The 17,436-nt window shown below is 43.7% G+C and overlaps 1 long non-coding RNA gene across 1 annotated transcript; it reads right to left on the bottom strand.

Moving 5' to 3' along the window:
* Positions 1–729: 729 nt before the first annotated feature.
* Positions 730–3,480, bottom strand: LOC144990132 (uncharacterized). Its single transcript, XR_013654089.1, has 3 exons — positions 3,350–3,480; positions 2,433–3,152; positions 730–2,356 (listed from the first exon to the last, which is right to left on the bottom strand). It is a non-coding gene; the product is annotated as an uncharacterized LOC144990132 (long non-coding RNA).
* Between the last annotated feature and the right edge of the window lie 13,956 nt (positions 3,481–17,436).

The following is a 17,436-nucleotide window of genomic DNA, read 5'->3' as shown; positions in this document are numbered from 1 at the left end:
TGAAGTGAAGGGTGGATGGTGTGAGTGAGGAGGATGCAGAGGAGAGGGTTACATGTAGACTGTGGTGACCCTAAAGGGAGCAGCTGCAAAATCCTGAAAGAGAAAATGTGGACAATTTGTACAATAATTTATATAATGCTTCTGAACCTTCATTTAAGGCCCCAAGCGCTTTACAGTCTCATACACCCATGAACATACTGGTGTCAAGGTGACCACCAGAAGCAATGTGGGGTTGAGTCCCTTGCCCTAGGACTTTTCAACACATGGGTGGACAGAAGGGGAACCGAACCGGCTGCTGTCCATCCAGCAGTTGGCCACTCCACCTCTACACCACATCCGTGTGTGATCATTGCTGCACCCACAGTCCAGAAATCCTAAGGGTTAAAGGCTATTTCCTGCTCCCTTTGTCACTGATGAGGTTTCCCTGGAACTAATGAACAACTAAAGGATTTGAGAAACCAGAACATCGAGCAAAGTGAGGTTTGTCTCTATTCCAGGTTTTGTTGTGTTGATGCTCCATGTCACGCTGCACACCGAAGCCCTTTTGGAGCATTAGAATTGTTAATTAAAGAAGATTATTTTTTTTGTAATCATGACCATCTAATTTCTAAAAGGTAAAGAGGGAATAAAAGTAATTGAAACAGTAAGCTGTCTGCATGGTGATGTAGCGGTTAGCACTCTTGCCTCACATTGAGTAGGCCCTGGTTCAAATCCAAAATCAGAAATCAGTCGTGGCCAAAATGGATTTTATTGGAGTTAAAGCATCAACACAACATGAAAGACATCAAGGGACAAGCATTACATATTAAAGAAAGCAGTAAAGATATTTAATCTTAAAATTTCATTTCTATGTGTTTCTTTACTGAAATCGATATGAATCAGGAGCAGATGAAAAAATGCAGATTGAAAAGGCTTGCACAGTATTCCCCCCTATTTGCAGGGTTAAGGGACCAGGGACACTCGCGAAAACGTGAATAGAGAGAACCACCCTCCACCCCGTGGTGGAAGAATGTCCGTCACTGATCCTTACTCATCAGAAACACTTTTGAAACGTTTCTGATGCTTTGTGACATTGTAATATTGTTCAACATCAAGAGTTTTTTAATTCAGAGCAATAGACTGTACCGTAGCGTACTTTATTACACACATTAGGAGTGTCACTGAGTCTTTCTGTGCTTTAAAACCTGGAGCCTGTACTTCCTCCTTCATCAGTTAAGTGTGAGAGGTCATCTTCTTCCAGTTTATTTGTCAGCAATTCGTCCTGATGTTAACTATTATCTGCGATTATCTTGCTCTGGGTTTCAGGATATTTTTCAGCCACTTCTGAGTCAGCTAGTGTAACTAGCACAAACTTTGGTTATAGCGATTCAGGAAACCGGTGGAAAGAGCTGAGAAGTATTCCTTAGCAGCCGGCAAGGAAGCAGACGGGTCAGCGTGTTTTTCTCCACTTCCCTCGTCCCCTGCAGCACCACCTTTGGACGCAAAAGTCTCATACTCGCGTCTTGACCTGAGCTTTTGTGATGAACTGGAGGAGTCATATGCCCCAAAAAAAAATCATTGAATACGTGAAACCGTGAATATTGGAACGTAAATACGCGTTCACAAACTACAGTTAGCGAGTTACAAGCCCCCTGCTCTGCTTCATTCTGATGGGTCCACTCAGAGACAAATAGATCCATGCATGTCTTTGTTTTCCTCATCTGAGCTGGAATGTGGATCCAAGATGTACGGCGGGATAGATCCAAAATTTCCAAAATTCTTCACCATTTTTGTTGCAAAGCTAATGTTAGCTTGAAGTTGTGAGGAGCTGTAAGCTGGTGGGAAAGAGTTTAAACAAAGGCATTATTTTAATCTTAATTTTATTTTCGCAACGGCTAAACCTACAATTTGGTAAACGAGAAAAAAATAAAATAAAATCGGTTAATCTCTGTTGGTTTTAAGCTCATTTTAAGTTGATTGGTAACCTTCAAAAGTTTAAAAGCATGTGGGCTCTGGGGGGTTCGGTGTGATATCGGGGATGATAATAATATTGTTGTCATGGCTACAGAACACTTTTCGACCCAGGCGCTGGAACCCGGAAGAAACAGAGGTGGACGAGTGTGGCAGGTAAGATGTTATAATAGTCAGGTAGTTGAGAGATCGAGAGCAGGATCCTGGATTCCCAAACATGCGAAGAACAGACTTCGGTGGCGTCACTGGTGGATTCTTCCGCAGGCCTTCGGCAGGAGTCGTCGTCGTCGGTGGGGGTCCGAGAGATGAGAGGAGATGGCAGAGGCTGGAGGTGTAACCAGCAGGAGAAGACAGAGAAGGTTCCGGACTGAGGCTGATTCTGGCGACCACGTGTGGCTATGGATTCCTGGAGGTAAGTAGAGACAGAAGTTAGGGGCAGGCTTGACGTAACAAGGTAACATGAACGAGACGTGATGACCAACTATGCAGCATCAGGGGCAACGGACTGGCGAAGAATGATGATCCTGGAGCTCCTTAAGAAGGCAGGTGAGGCGATGAGGTAAGTGGTCGCAGCTGGGATGAATCAGGAGCCAAGCGGAGAGGAAAGGGGGAGGAGTCTGACAGAGGCACCACATCAATTGTGTTTCTATTTTGATAGATTACTGGCTTACATACTGTTTTTGCTCTGCTTTGTTTTAAATTTTCCTCGTTTTTCTCTCCGCAATGGAGTATCCCTTTCTTTTTTCTTTTTTAATGTACAGTGTTTCCTTGTTTTAACGTGATTTATTAAAGGACTGTGTAAATCAAAATAATTGTTGTTACCATTATTGCCGTCTTTCTGCACACAACAGTTTTAGCATCTGAGTAAGATTTTATGTGGAATTTCTTTTTTACTTTGTTAACTTTCTGCTCGATAAAACTGTTGGGGATGATGGTCATTGATATCTTCTTCTGGACTAGGAGCAATTCTGCTGGTGAAGGGACTTGTATGATGCAGAATGAAACTTTTAACGATTTATTAAGAGTGCCCATGTATCCTTGGACAGCCCACTCAATGGTCTGGTTAGCGTCTTGTATGACAATTCTGTCGCTGTCAGTGTGTGCATATGTGTGAACAGAAACATTAGAAAAAAATGGAGATTTCTGTGTGCCCAGTTGTGAAAAGAATGGTGACAAATTCTTCCAGGGAGGAGCTGCTGCATCTGAAAGAAACAACATGGAGAAACGTGATAAAGAATGGAGTCATCATCCTGAAGCTGAAGGTCCTTTTCAAAGCACACATCTGTGACACAAATGAAGGCTTCCTGACAGTCTCATCCAACACCATCCTGACAATCAGCAAATGACGTGTTTGACAAACTGACAGAAATACGGACATCTTACAGACAACAGCACTCACAGTTATGGGTTCCTTCTTCCAACTGTAACACAATTTAGAGCTTCATGAATCCTGTAAAGGAATATAGAAGGGAAATTTGTCATTCTATATTATTCTATATAAAATTTAATGTTCACACGCTTATGTTTTTGTATTTAAACTGAATTATTCAAAAAAATTAAAAGACCCACTCCAAAGAAACTTGTGTTTTTAGGATTTTTAATATGTTCTTGTAGTATATTTCTGATGATGGAGGACATAAAGAAATTTAAGATTAAAATTGCACTTTTAAGTATTTCTTTAGTCAAATTATTGTAAATCAGGAGAAGACCAAAAATGCAGTTTGAAAAAGCTCAAAGTTACTGCGTACAAACTACAATCCACATGCCACAAGCTCCCTGCTCCTCCCTACATTCATGCATTCTGCAGACAAATAGATCCATGAAAGTCTTTGTTTTCCTCGTCTGAGCTGGAATCTGGATCTAAACTGTACAGCTGGATGGCTCCAATATTGCTCATCATTTTTGTTGCACCACTAATGTTAGGTTTGGGTTGTGAGGGGCTGTAAGCTAGTAGGAGGGTGTGTAAACAAAGGGATGATGGGAAATAAGCACGGGTTTACTCCATGCCAATGGTCCCGCCCACAAGTTCTAATGAACTGCTATCGCTCTGCAAAAACTATGTCCTAGCCAATTACACAGCCTAAAAACAGCAAAATTATAATCAAAAGAACTCTGGAATTGTTTGGTCAATAGATCTAAATATGATTGGAGTGGGACTTTAAACCAAATTAAATAAAATCTCTAGAGGCTTTTGGTTTTGGAGTTTGTGGATTTTTTTTAAACTTCCAAAATGTTATATATATATATATTTTTTATTTCTTTTACTTTTTAATGGTCATTGTGATCTAAATAGATTTTTGCATTGAGTGATCTGTTGGGGTGATTTGCCCCTTCAGGGTCTTCGTATTTCTGTCACACAAATGTCACTATCTTTACAAACGAATGAAGTCAAATTATATAAATCTGCATAAAAGAGGAAGAAAAATGTGAAAATATGAGTAAATTGTGGCCAGAAGCCCCTTTCAGGAATCAGCCTCCTTAGTCTATAACTTAAAAAACGTTTAAAGAGTTTTTAAATCTCATCCAGGAAAAGAAACATGAAATGGAACATCTTATTAGCAGCACTGTATTTTCTCCCTGAAATGCAAACCATACGATACAAGGCCCGTACACACCGGGACGAATATTCGCCAGGCGTTATTCGCCAGCGTTTTTCGCCACGTCTTTTGTGTTCACACCCAGGCGATTTTCGCTGACGATGAGCCGAGCGAACATGCAATTTCCTTCCCTGACATTAGATGGCGCTTAATGTAAACAGAAATACTCCTGTACACAAGGTGGCGCTGCGCAACTTTACGCTTCTTAAACTTGCTTTTCACTCAGGAGAAGAGAGCAAGTATTTACGCGCTTGTCAGAATCATACAAAGAAAACATGAATATTTCAAGCATCAGTAGCTCCAACTGGTACTTGGTAAGGGGATATTTTAGAATGTCCGTCATTATTTCTTCACGGCAGTGTAGACGCTACTTGGCGTCTAACTTCTTCGCTGGTATGTGTGCTCAGCAAGGCAGTTTTGTGTTTGAGAGCCCCCAAGTTGTGTTTTACTGTAACTTCAGAAGCTCCAGACACGTGTGCAAAAGCGCCATTCTCATTGGTCGAATAGATTTCGACGCGATGCGTCGAATAGATATTGTATTCTAGGCGTTTTTTAAAAAGTGACGCTTTGACGCGTGGCGTTTTTTTGCGTCGGTGTGCACACTCTCATTGGTGCCCTTTGTTTAGTCACGAGGCGTTAAACGTCGGCGAAAATCGCGGGCGAAATTCGTCCCGGTGTGAACAGGCCTATAGGTTACAGAAAACATTGTGTAATCCTGCGTCTGTTCTGCACTCAAACGTTTTATTCTAAATAAGGAAAAGGGCTTCCAGCTCAGAGGAATGACGCAGCTTGATGGTCCCTGAATGTGTTTATTCATCGCAGGCCCATGTCTTCCCTTCAAACAGCGTCAGTCTCCTCTGGCAGCTCTCGGGTCACCGGGTTTCTGCTGAGCGCAGATAAAGTTTAACAAAACCCAGAGTGTCGGCGGCGGCGCCTGCAGCGGCTGACCCCACGCAGCGTTTGACCATCATGTCCCATACCGCCTCAGCAGGGGTTCACATTCCACGTGCTGCTATGCAGAACATGCAACTCTGTCCTTGTGACGTCATGCTCCTGCAGGGCCCAACTTAGGAAATGATAACACTCATGAGCAGTTTTTATGTAGAAAGTTTTGTTTTTGAAAAATACCAGAAAATAAACAGGGCTAATCTGCAAACTTCAAAACAGAAAAAATCATCAGAAATCCTGGATTTCACTTTTAATTATCAGTTTTATTATTATTATCACAGTTGATTTCTATTTATTCCATTTATTTCCTGGAACGGAATGTAAATGCTTTTCAGGGAAAATGACTTTCATCATTCGCTGCCCCTGTGTGTCAAATGAAAACAGAGAGAAGAACTGTGGAAAATCTGGCCGTACCACAGTTTACTGGCTCTTCTCTGAGCTGCCTGAAGCTTTGCTGCTTTCTTTCACTTCATTCCCTCTTCTGTAAAGTCTCAGTTAGGCTTTTGGGAGAAACTGGGGAGCTTTTGAGGATATTCTGCAACTTTTATTTTGTCCTGGAATATCCGCACGCTGTCCATCATCTGTTAAAAGTTACAGTAAAGAATTGTCCCTTCATAGTAAAACTATTTCTGGCTGCAAGTTGTACTCGTGTTTATGGGGTCAAGTTGTGGTGCCTTCAGGGTTTATGGGAAAAATTCACACATAAGTGCATCAATTTGACTGTTTTTTTAAGAAGTAACCACATTTTTTAAGGGCAATGTCTTCAGACCAGCTCAGTCATAACTTATATTTAGTAAAAATATGTGCAGCTCCACCCTGCACCTCCCCACCAGGGCTCCCCCCTAGTGCATGGTGGGCACCAACATTACATCCTGTGTTCTATTCGCTTTGAAGGCCTGCTTAAAGGAGGAACGGTGCTCTCAGTGTGTCAAACAGTAAAACTGTGCATGAGCTTGATGAAAGCCAGTCTGTGTGGCTTTGAGACTCCGCCTCCTGGAGCTCAGAGGAAGCAGCGGCGGTTGGTTTGGGAGCAGCCTGATCCGGCATTGATGAGAACGCTGCGGTGACACCTTTTGGCCCAGCCGCCGCCATTTGAAAGTAAAGTCGGAGCTTTCCTGGGGAATCTGCCGCTGCAGTGCACTCCGTCCTCGTCTTTGAACGCACAGCGGGTTCACATTAAATAGACTGGAGTGGAAATGGCTGCGGGGGATGTACCCTTCCCTTTATGAGGTCCACATCATCCTCTTGTTTTAAGTTGAGGATGATGAGCAGCAGGGCATTATCCAGGACGGATGAAACAGATGCAGGAAAATCTTGAGGAATGCTCACTGTTGAACAACAGAGGATGGTTCCTATTTAGGTCTGTTTTCTAGCAATTTTAAGGATGTCCGTCAGGGTTTTTGTGCTTTTTATCTGGATGCTTTGCTGTTTAGTTATGCATAGAATAAAATAAAAAAAATCAGAGCAGCAGAGCAAATCTGGTGCTTAATGAATAATATGAACTCTGGTAAAGACTTTAGGTCTGGGTCCCAACTGCTGTACAAAAAACCTGTTTGTTGGTGCAAAAAAAACCCACATTAAAAAAAGGGCAAACCTGTTCAGGGGATGTGGGTGCCCTAAAAAAATGTTTAGAACAGAGATTAATCTGTGACCCTGTAGAGAGAATTTGCTAATGCGTTTTTTTTCCACGGGCACGCTATTTCCAACAGGTCATGGCGAACACTTAAGCAACTCATGTAGCAAGTTGTACACATTTTTCATTTCAACATTTGCGTAAAGCTTTTTGTGCACATTTCCACCTGCTTAACACCGTTTATTTATGAAGAATGTATGTAAGATTTTAATCAACGCTGCCCAATAGAGAAAAAAAGGCAAAACTGTGAGGATTCTGTGGTTTAGTTAGGTTTTTCAGCGGTGTTTTTGGTCATGTGCTGAGTTTCTTCTTCTAATAGTTACTGGCAAACTGGTCACTACTGTGTCTAACGCTGCCCCCATAGGTGTTGGTTAGAATTCAATCAAATCTTTTGATATAAACCAGTTTGACGGAGGAAATGAATGTCTACTCATCTAAATAAAAGATCAGAAACCCGTACTGGCATATGGGACCGAGATAAAAAGGTGGAAATATTCAAATCACTGAACCGTCCATATGAATGTCTCCTTTCTTCCCTATACTTATTGCAATTGAAAATGACATGAGTAATGGACTTCCGCTCCCCACAAAGCCCACTGTCATGCTTGATGATTGTAAAGCAAACAGTCAGCCAGACCACAGTGTCCCACCACCCTTAAACATCAAACTTTATTGGTTTGTATAACGCCTTTCATTTTGGGTAAAAACACAAAGCGCTTAACATAAAATCAGATCAAATAGTCATAAAATATGAAAATTATTTATCTTTACGGCAGGAGAAGGGTGCAGGCTGGCTCTATCTTCTGACATGACTTTTGACTTCTGACGCGAATAGAACAGTCACCCCTCTGCTCCATTCCTTCATTAGCTGCCTGTGTGTTTTAGAATCATTTTAAACATTTTACTTCTGGTTTTTTAAATGTTTGAATGGTCTGGCACCTCAGTATCTTTCAAAGCTTTTACACTTTTCTCAGATCTGAAGTTTAAATGCTTTTAATGGTTCCCAGGACTCAGCTTGTGACTCGGAGAGTCAGAGCCTTTTCAGTTGCAGATCCTAAAACACTTTTAAAAACTCATCTTTTTACCCAGGCTTTTAACTACAGTATGCATATCTGGTGTGTCAGCTTTTTGATTGTATTAATTTAATTCCTTTATTGTTTTCATTGCGTTTCGTTTTATTGCTTTTATTGTTTGATTGATTTTATTGTTTTATTATGTTTGTTTCTTTATTGTATCATATTGTTTACATTTACATTATGTTCAGGACTTTGGTTGCCTCTGCTTTTATTGGTCCTCTACAAATAATGAATTGATTGACTGACTGACTGACTAGTTGATTGATTGATTGATTGATTGATTTTGTTGATTGATTGATTGATTGATTCCTTCTGCCACTGACTTTCTAGAATTTAGATGTTCTTTGCATATACTAAAGCATTCATGTTTAAAGATATCAGCACATCAACAGGGACTGCTTAACCCAAGCATCAGCACTCTCATTCCCCTCAATCCCAACATGTCCCGGAAAGCAGACAAACAAAACGCTGCACCCCAAACTCTCCACCTTATAAAGACACAGCAAAATTCTCAAAATCAGGTCAGGACAGACTTCAGATTCCCTATTACGAATGGCCAACAGTGAATGATGATTTGGAGCCCATAATATAGCCAAATGTTCAATAGAGCAGTGTTTTTCAACCAGTGTGCCGCGGCACACTAGTGTGCCGCGGGAGATGGTCAAGTGCGCCGTGGAGAAATTGCCCTCATTAACTGATTTAAAAACATTTTCCATCTACAGGAAATCACCTCTTTGTTCATCCAAACAGGCCCTGATAAAACACTAAGGAGTTAGGAATATAAAAGATCTTAAAATTACTTTTTCTTTGTGTTTATTTAATTCTATTAAAGACATTTTGATAAGAATCACGGTACCGCGATTTAGCTGCAGCTATGACTGTGTAAGGAAAAGTCTTTAACTGTCTCCGCCAATCATTCTTGAAGAGTTAAACACATGTCATCAGTCTGACCAATCAGAAGTGGTTAAAGTCTTCACTTCCTTGTTCTTAATTCTGCTGATAAAGTCGCTCAGTTCTAACAAAAATACCAGCTAGAGCTCGTCTTTAGCTGGTGGTTCATCTCTTAGAAAAAAACAGCCGCAACTTCCTGCTTTTTCTGCCACAATTATCACAAAAATCCACGTGAGATTGCACGCGCGGGGGGGGGGGGGGGGGCGCTGTTGATCAATACAGACCTTGAATTTCTGCTTTTTTTTTTTTTTGGATGCTGGTGTGCCGCGGGATTTTTGTCAGGGTTAAAGTGTGCCGTGGCTCAAAAAAGGTTGAAAAACACTGCAATAGAGGACACAGAAAGACAGTTTGTCACTCTGACACATGCTGTCTTCCATCCCATCAATAAACACCCAAACCCAGTGTTTTGTGACCCACTTTCCCTTGACCCATCAGTACATATTTTCACCACCTCCCCTTGCGCTCTAAGATTTAAGCCCAACTCATGTTCTGAGTTGTCACCTGTCAGTAACTCAAGGTTCATGTTAATCATCCACAGCAGTTTTCATTCCTGTCAATTGTCCTCAGTGTGTAGAACTGTCTGGTCTTCACTTCCTCGTTGGCAGGTCATCTGCTCTGCCTTGTCACCTTTTTTTGTTGCTCCCTGGCTTTTTATCATGTTTGATTTATAAAATAATTACGTTTTTGTCACCAAGCCCAGTCTCCTACATATTGGGTCCTACACCACCAGATCCTGACTAAAACTCACATAGGAGTACTCACACGTTCACACATTGTTCCACCCATAGCATTGAGACTGATAAATAAACACCAGATGTAGAATATACAGTCCTCTTTTATAGTTTTGCTCACATGCATGGCATTAATTTTGCAGCTTTCCCATGGCGGTCTGTGGCATCAGTAAACTTGGTTCTTGGGATTTCGTGTAATCGTGTGATCAATTCAACATTTTAACATGCAAAACTATACTATGACTTCATTTTAAAATGTAGAGCTATCCATATCAACTTTATAAAGGTCTTAAAAGAAGACAATTCAACATATTTTATTTAAGTCTAAATAGAGAAAGGAAGTGTTTACATCTTTACGTGCAGACAACAATTTGAGCCCACAACCTCCACTTTTTCTTTGGCTGAACTCTTCTTCTAATCAAAGCATTTCAGTAGATTTTATAAAGGCTGTCAAAAATCGACATAGTTTCCTGCCTAAAAATGTCAAAAGGCTTCTTTCATAAATAATTTTAAATCATTTATAAATTTGAAGACTATTTTTTTCCATCTCTCCAGCAGTCAACGACTTCTTTTTAATAGTTTCAATGAAGATGTTGTCCTCCACAAAGTTGGAACCACTGTCCTTAATTACTTTCACAGACTTGTATTTATAGCAGGCCATGAACTCAATGAGGCATTTGACAGCAAGCATGCTGTGTACAGCGTGGGTCCACTCTGCTGACTCACTCAGGGAAATGTGTGGCGTTTCTGCCAGCCATGCATCCAGTCGATAAGAACGACACTGTCAGCTGTGGATACGCTTTTTATTCATTCCTGGAAACAAATGTTGACTTTAAAAAAAATGGCTTCAGCTTAGATAAACACTCATCTGAGAGGCTCAGAGGACGGCTTGTTGGAGACGGTGTGTGACCATCCAAGGTCAAAAAGTCAAATGTCTGTAGTGGATAAAACATAAAAGATAGACTCCAGAGGCGTTTATGAGTCTATTATGAAGTGATGACACTTCCTGACATCTAATAAAGATATATGTATGTTTTACATATTGTGGTCACTTCAAGTTTTAAAGTTCCACTCCATGATATTTTGATCTGTCGTAAAATGTTCTGAGTGGTTTTTTAATGATGTTTATGCCGGTTTTAGCCAAAATCAAAAAAACTGTTTTTTTTGTCTTTGTTTTACTTGTCCTGTCCAGCAGCTGAGCAAAAGGTCTCTTGTGTCGGACATATTTTACTGTTACAATAGGAGTTATGAATCTTTTGACACACAAGGTGTGAATTTGAACAAACCCCTTTTATAATTTAAACTAAACTTTATTCATATTATTTATGTGTGTAACAGTAATTGTGCAACTTTTTTGTTGGACCGCACGGAAGAGAAAAGGAGGGAAGAAGAGAGAGGGATGCTTGGGGGGCAGGAGGGTGATAATGGATGGGGGTGGGGGTTAAAATCATTAATCATCATAAAGCAAGAAGTTGCTGCATGTTTACAAACATTACTGTCAGGTGTAAATGTATAACACATCTGAGAGAGGCGGGGCCTGTCTACACAAACTCAAATGTTACAAACATACCTGTTGGGTCCATAAATGTTCACATACAAACATGTCAACATGTACACAATGCAACACATGTAAAACATTTCATTCTGTCACGCAAACTATTTGTGCAAAGGTGAGAAAGCACCTGTGCTCGAGTGAGTGTTTATGTTCTTCTGGGTGGAGCCGGGACCCCCCCCAACACCCACTCGGTATGGCAGATAGAGGAAAACCGCCCGTCGGGCAATCATGCCTGCCACCCAGGCCAGGGCCAGCAGGGACCCCCACAGGGACCCCCAATGCCAGAGAGCAGGCAGGCACTTTCCTTAAGATGTCAGAGGGGGAAAAAGATCATTGAGAGAAGAGATTGTCACTCAAACCACATCCCTGCTTTGGAACTTGGTGCTCTTTGAGTAAATGCTCTCCATAAAACTCTGCCTCCAGTGTTCTTTTGAGGAACTGCAAAGTTGTGTCTTTCATGGTTTGCTTCAAATGTGAGAACGTCAAGTTTAGGTTTGGTCTTGACTCTAACATGATTGTGGTTATTGTTGGCCCCAGCACCCCAACCCCCGTGCTTCCCTTCACAACTGTGGACAAACCTATTGGCTTTGTGATCAAATGCATTTGGACAACTAAAGTCACACGACCTTGTCAGATCAACGTGAGAGCTTCTGATATGGACAGCATAGGGGACCAGGAGAGACTTTTGACTTTGATATACAGGGTCTTTTAGGCATTTTTCCCACCAAATCAATATTTTTTTATTCACTGGATATTGTGTGATGTCATCGTGTGTTGGTTTTTCACAATTAAATATAAAAGTGGGCCAACTCTTTCCATGTAGAGACTATGATGCTGAAGCTGATCAGACTGGAATCACTCAGTTCACCTTGGTGCACCTGAACGCTCTGCTCCTGACCTGGTCCCCCTCCCCACCGCAGGTGTCCGTCGGCCTCATAAAGAGACATCTGTGCACTCCATGTTTGGCCTCGGCCGGTTTAATCATTTTTGTTCCGGGAGGGGAAAATGAAGGTGGCGGGGGGTGGAAAAGCAGCCCTTCTCGGTTTCCCCGTGTCTGAAACAGCTTTCATGAGTTCCTGCTAAACCTGCGGCTGTGTGTTTGTGAAGGGCGCGCTCGCGGTTGGACCATCCTGGCACTTCGCCCTCTCAGACACTATCTACTCCAGTTTTTTTTTTAATCCACTCTTAAATTCTCCCTCTTCAGCCCACCTTCACCCTGGCCTGGAATGTTTTCACATTAAGAAGAAAATAAACGAATGCCCTGCTCTCAGGCCCTAGTCCCCTCTTCAGAGAACAGACACATATGTACATCAGTGCCATACTTTCCTGGGGTGCTGCTGCTTACAGAATGGTGTCTTTGTGAGTTCACTCTCTGGTAACCTTTATCATAAACCTAACCCAGGGAGGGACTACTTGCCCCCAAATTCTTGCAATCATCCCTGTCCTTATTATCTCTAAACTGGACGGCGTCATGTTTCCTTCATGTACGGCCATTCTCTATGCATTCAGAGGATATTTACTCTAGTACCTAAGTGTGTTTTCTCTCCTGTAAAGGGGTCAAAAATGAAAATCAAGAAGATTACATGATGGCCAAAATTTTTTTTCCACTGGCCTGCTGTCACAAACCTTTTTATTTTTTTCTCCTTTTTTTCTCCTTGTTTTTTTTTTAGAAGGTTAAAACAAATGCAAATTAATGCAATTACATGTTTTTTCCCCAACAAAACCCTAACAAATTTGTCAGATTGTTTACATTCAGAGCTTTTACCAACAGTAAATGGTGTCTTTTTTTGTCATTCAGTATTAAAAAACTTTGGTCCAGTTTTTGTAGACATTCCTCCTATACCTGGGCCCTCTCCTTTGTGACGGACTGACCTGCATCCCATTCAGAATGAAAGCAGAAGACTAGTATTATATATTTATTGGAAACCAACAATCGTCTGCTTAACAATAATCCCAAGAACTAGTTTCTTTTTTGTTGGGGGGGGGGGGGGGGGTTGCTAGCTAGAATTTAGCCTTAAATTGGTACCTACACAACTAAAATAGTCATTTTAGGTTAAGTTTAGAAACAACAAAGAACAAAATACAGACAACTTGGTTTCAAAAACTTTACTTTTTTGTTGCTAGATCTAGTGTAACAGTGTCACCTGCATTTAAAAGGCAGAACACCCCGTCAGATAACAGGCCGCGAGCGGGTGATTCTGTGCTATCCACAGAAAATAATATTTTATTCATTCCAGTCAAACTTTGCCTTCAATATGAAGTTTACAGTTTTCAAGCCCTGATTGACTCTGGTGCCGAACAAAAGTTCATTGACCATCAACTTGTCACCCAACTAGCTCTACCCACAGAAGCTCTGGATCCCCATGTCAAGGCAGCAGGACTGGAAGGACAGCATCTTTAATGCATCACGCATCGCACCAAACCTATTCTGGCAATGACTTCTACTTCTTATGACTTCTGGCAATCACAGAGAATGTAACGGTTTCAGTTCCTTTGTGTTTTGTTTCCTTGGTTTCCTGTTTTATTTTGTAGTATTTCCTGTTTGGCTGTTGTTTCATGTTTTACCTTTCCCCATCAGTCCGGAGTGTTTCCACATGTGTCTCGTTTGTCTGCATGTATTTAAGTCTTGTCTTTCCCTTCCTCCTGTGCTGGTCCATATTGTATTCTGGTCTTCCCCTGTTTTGAGCGTTTCTAGTGTTTCGAGTTTTGCCTGCCTGTTGCAGTGGTTTTGTTTTTGTAGTTTCGAGTTTATCTTATTAAACCCTATTCCCTGCATCCTCCTGCCTCCTCTCCTCTCTGCGCCTGGGTACTTCCCTTTCCCCCCGTGACATTATGGACCAGCCATACCAGTACCCAGCAGAGGGGACCTGTCTCTGGTGGACCCCTGGCTCTTCCCAGGTCTACAGGGACTTCAAGGGGAGTCGCCTGGCCGTAAGGGGGTGTCGACCGCGTCACCGCCGCCCTCACCGTAAGCCCTCCCTTGACTCCTGGATTGAGCTGGACGTTCTCCAGCCACGGGCCTTCCTGGACCCTCTGGACCAGGACCTGTGGCTGTGGGAAGATCCTTACCTGGAGGAGGAGGGGGTCGAGTCCCAGTGGACTTTGGAGGGTCAGCTCCCCGCCCCTTTCTTCAATGAGAGTCGACTGGCTGGAAGAGGGGGCCGCCGTTGTCGCCGCCGCCCTACTCGACGACCCGTCGTGGTTCCGGAGGTGGACCTGGAAGCTCCCCAACCCGGTCCTGCGTCCAGGAGGGCGCCTGATGCACCCCAACCCGTTCCGGCTCCAAGGACGGTGCCTGTCCCACCACGTCCCCTTCCGGCTCCGAGGAGGTTGCTGGACGCAACCCCACCCGTTCCTGCTCCTAGGAGGGTCCCGGACGCACCACGACCCGTTCCGGCTCCGAGGAGGTTGCTGGACGCAAGCCCCTCCCGTTCCTGCCGCGGACCCCGAACCAGGGCCGCCAGCCGCGAACCCCGAACCCGGGCCGCCAGCCGCGGACCCCGAACCCGAGCCGCGGACCCCGAACCCGAGCCGCGGACCCCGAACCCGAGCCGCCAGCCGCGGACCCCGAACCCGAGCCGCCAGCCGCGGACCCCGAACCCCAGCCGCCAGCCGCGGACCCCGAGCCCCAGCCGCCAGCCGCGGACCCCGAGCCCCAGCCGCCAGCCGCGGACCCCGAGCCCCAGCCGCCAGCCGCGGACCCCGAGCCCCAGCCGCCTGCCGCGGACCCCGAGCCGCCAGCCGTTTGCTGGTTAGACTGTCGAAACCGGACGGCGCTGCCTCCCGGCCGCCCTCCGGATCCGCCTCGCCGGATAGAGCGGTCTCCGGGCCGTCCTCCGGACCCGCTTCGCCGGACAGAGCGGCCTCCCGGTCGTCCTCCGGAGCCGACTCACCGGACTGCTATTGGCCCTTGGATTGGCCTTTCGGGCCCCCTCCTCCTGGACTCTTGGAGGAACCTCGGTGCGGTTCCTTGAGGGGGAGGGGTTATGTAATGGTTTCAGTTCATTTGTGTTTTGTTGCTGGATTTCCTGTTTTATTTTGTAGTATTTCCTGTTTCGTTGTTGTTTTGAGTTTTACCTTGACCCATTCAGTCCTGAGTGTTTCCACCTGTGTCTTGTTGCCTTGTATGTATTTAAGTCCTGTCTTTCCCGTCCTCCTGTGCTGGTCCATAGTTTGTAATTGTCTCGCTCCCCCGTTTTCAGAGTTTTTCGAGTCTCGAGTTTTGCCTGCCTGTTGCAGTGGTTTTGTTTTGTAGTTTCCAGTTTTGTTATTAAACCTCCATTCCCTGCATCCTCCTGCCTCCTCTCCTCTCTGCGCCTGGGTACCTCCCATTCCCCCCGTGACAGAACTCAATCAATTCTTCGTCACGCAAAACTCTGAGACACCAATAATTTTGGGCTTCCTCTGGCTCCGTCTACACAATTCGCAGTCTGACTGGGGTCGTCAGCGCATTACTAATTGGAGCACCTTTTGTACGGCTAATTACCTCCAGTCTGCTATTACACCTGTTATTCCACTCATTTCTAATACTTCTGAAGAAGTGGACCTTTCCCAAGTTCCTTCCTGTTACCATGATTTAAAAATGGTTTTCAGTTAAGTTAAAGCTGGCGCGCTATCACCTGAAAGGTCATATGACTGCTCCATAGAACTCCTCAATGGTGCTACCTTACCCAAGGGTAGGCTATTTAATCTATCCGGTCCTGAGAAAGCAGCTATGAAGAGTTACATCTAGGAGGCACTTTTTTCGGGACACATTCATCTGTCCTCTTTTCCGGTCAGGGTTTTTTTTGTCCAGAAGAAGTCCCTACGACCTTGTATTGATTATCGTGAATTGAACCAAATAACAGTCAAAGACAACTACTCTCTCGCCCTCATTAGCTCAGCTTTTGACTCAGTCCAAGAATCCCGTATTTTTTCTAAATTAGATCTCCGCAATGCTTATCACCTCGTTCGAATTAAGGAGGGGGACGAATGGAAGACTGCTTTCAATACACCTCTAGGGCATTACGAATATTTAGTGATGCCTTTCGGACTTACCAACGCCCCCGCAGCTTTTCAAAGACTTGTAAATGACGTACTTAGAGACTTCCTCAACTGCTTTGTGTTCATTTATCTTGACGACATTCTTATATACTCCAAAAACCCCGCTCAACATGAAACCCATGTACGTCTCGTCCTGGAAAGACTATTGGAAAACAAACTGTACGTTAAAGCTGAAAAGTGTGAATTCCATGTCTCCATTCCTGGGGTACATCTTTTAAAGCCGGTAGCATCCGACCTGATCCTGCCAAGATTGAAGCGGTCACCAAATGGCAAATCCCTGAGACTAGGAAGAAACTACAGCAATTCTTGGGCTTTGCCAATTTCTACCGTCGCTTTATTAGCAATTATAGCAGTATTGTGTCTCCTTTAACCAAACTCACGTCAACTTTCAGACCCTATCAATGGAACCCTGAGGCTCAAGCTGCTTTTGAAAGACTCAAGAAACTCTTCGTTACAGTTATCGTGGGAGTGGACGCCTCCTATTCTGCAGTGGGAGCTGTACTATCCCAGAAAGAGGAATCTTCTGGTAAGCTCAAGCCATGTGCCTTCTTCTCCCGTAAACTCTCACCTGCAGAACAGAATAATGACGTGGGAAATCGTGAGTTGCTGGTGCCTCTTCTTTGACAGGTACAACTTTACTATAAGCTATAGGCCAGGCAGTCGTGACATAAAACCCGATGCCCTATCACGACAATTCAACTCTTCTGAAAATCCTCCCAACACCACCATCATAACTCCCACCTGCATTGTGGGGAATCTCACCTGGGAGACTAAGGTTCTGCAAGCTCAAGGTGAGGAACCCAACCATGCACCATGCCCCAATGGAAATTTGTGTGTGCCTTCCTCTCTTAGGTCCAATGTACTCACACTTGTGTATGTGTATTTATGTATGTATATATGCATATGTATATATGCATATGGGCTGCACGGTTGCGCAGTGGTTAGCGCTCTT

Source organism: Oryzias latipes, chromosome 24 (genome assembly GCF_053564925.1).
Source record: "Oryzias latipes strain Hd-rR chromosome 24, Olatipes_Hd-rR_3.1".
Taxonomy (NCBI): domain Eukaryota; kingdom Metazoa; phylum Chordata; class Actinopteri; order Beloniformes; family Adrianichthyidae; genus Oryzias; species Oryzias latipes.
The sequence above is the reverse complement of the archived record's forward strand: the minus strand, read 5'-3'. Positions and strand labels throughout refer to the sequence as shown.